This window comes from Drosophila ficusphila, unplaced genomic scaffold (genome assembly GCF_018152265.1).
Source record: "Drosophila ficusphila isolate 14025-0441.05 unplaced genomic scaffold, ASM1815226v1 contig_797, whole genome shotgun sequence".
NCBI lineage: Eukaryota > Metazoa > Arthropoda > Insecta > Diptera > Drosophilidae > Drosophila > Drosophila ficusphila.
Window position 1 is genome coordinate 229,321 of NW_025064743.1, and position 2,146 is coordinate 231,466.

Consider the following 2,146-nt stretch of genomic DNA (forward strand, 5'->3'; position numbering starts at 1 on the left):
CTCTGAATCCCCTCTGAAGCGAAAGCCCCTACAGAGGGGTCAGCAATAAAAGCTCGAATAAATATTTGCCTTCCCGCCTTTGTTTTCACCCGCCCCCTTTCGTTTTGCCAGGCAAATACGTACCTGTCATGAAGTAGCATTGGGTCAATGGATTTGTCTTTGGATTAAACACTTTGTAGTTTAGGGCTTAGAAAGAAGCCTAAATTCCATGAATGATCAAAAGGCGGACTTAAACCTGAACAACAAGATACAACCTGCACACAAGGATTTAATTAGGGGTCAATAGTACAACAACATTCTTGGCCCCTTTCAATAACAAACGCCTTTATATTCAGTTGATGGGGAACCGATTTAATTGAATTTTTATGAAATTCGCAGAAAATAAAGCTTTCAAATTTGATTATTTGTTAGTTATAAATATAGTTCGTGTTAAATTGGTTTATTTAAACATCTCGTTTACCTTTTTTCACATTTCTCTAGACTGAAATCCAAATTGTTTTATTTGCATTACTCATACGCCCCGTGAGACAAGTGCCAATCTGCAGTCAATTTGCCACAATATATCATGGGTCCTTCTTTTTTTATTCAGCAACTTTAGATCATACTTAAGATGTCATAAGCAGATGCCTCCGCCTCCAAATGTAGGCGTGGCCATCAAGGCCATTGGGCATGTGTTATGTGGAAATCCTCGTCTCGGCTTCTCGGTCGCTCCGCTACAAATTGATCATAATCTGTAAGCCATTTATCTTGCCAACACAAGCATCGGGAACGGATCCGAGTTTGTTAGGCGGGATTTTCGAGGAGGGGATGGGCTTGAGGGGGGCTGGATTTTGGGTGGGAAGGGGAGGGGAGGGGATTGACAGCGGCGACTCAAGATGAATGACCAGAGATGCTCATCGCACGATTGGGCAGCAACATCGTCGCTACGAATGACACCGTCTGAATGGATGGCTTTGTTTGAATAGATGAATTGCCTGGCACACTCCCAGTCTGTTTTCACGGCCCTCCCCCTTACCTTTCCACCATATCCTGCTTTGACCTACCAAACCGATTTGTTTCGGGTGTTATTTTTTGTTGTGGCTGCAATGTGCTAATTTGGCGATTTGTTTATCGATTTTGTTCTTGGCTTGTTTGACGCTCCACAACGTTAAGTGGCCAATAATCAAAATCACTTAAGCCAATGTGTTTGTGTTGATGGGGAAAAAAATAGAAGACAAGATAGCAAGTTAGATAATAAATGCTAATAATATTTTTTTTGAAACAAATAGCTTGCTTTTTAATACCAGCAATAAATGATAAATACTTTTTATCATATAACACCACTAACCAATCAGCTTAGTGTAAAAGGAACACTCTGGTAAAATGAGCCATAACACATGTAGATACAAGATGAATCTACTGATGGAATAAAGTCATTATTCCACTACATTTTCTGCAATTTGCGTTGTTTTTCGGCAGCGCCACGTGTTGTTTATGCCCCTGTGGGCCAAAAGGTTAACCAGCAAGTCGACTGTCGCACATTGATGCCTCATTTTCCCTGTTTTGCCGTTTGCGATTTGCCACTTAAAGTCGCAGCTCCTTGACCCGATCACACCCCTTGCCACATTTGTGCGGCACAAATTTGTGGCTCAAGAAAACAAAGTAATACAGCGGGTGGCGGGCCGGGGGGCGAAATCATTTTATGAGCACGCCATGCACATATTGATCAAGTGACAGGCTGGCTGAGTGACAAACAAACTGGGTCTCCTATGCTTATTATGCAAATATGCAGGCCAAATTGATTTGCTGCGGAGGAGGTGGCGGCTGGGAAGGGGGCCGCTTACCACTCACAACTGTGTCAGCAAGACGGAAAACAAAACGCGGCGTATGCGCAATTTTGCCCCCAACAACAAAACTCACCGCAAAATGTATGCAAATATCTGGCATACTCGTACACATAGAAGGCAGAAGACAGAAGGCATACGCCACGTAAACAATATAGAGAATTGCTAGGCGCAAAATTGAAAAGAAATTGAAAAAATATTATACGTACGTATATATATATGCAGATATATCGCACGGCCGCAGGCATCACCTGAGTGAATATGTGCGGGCTGAGAAATCTCAGATTAAACTAATTTTTGGCTTGTTGCATGGTTTCCAGCCA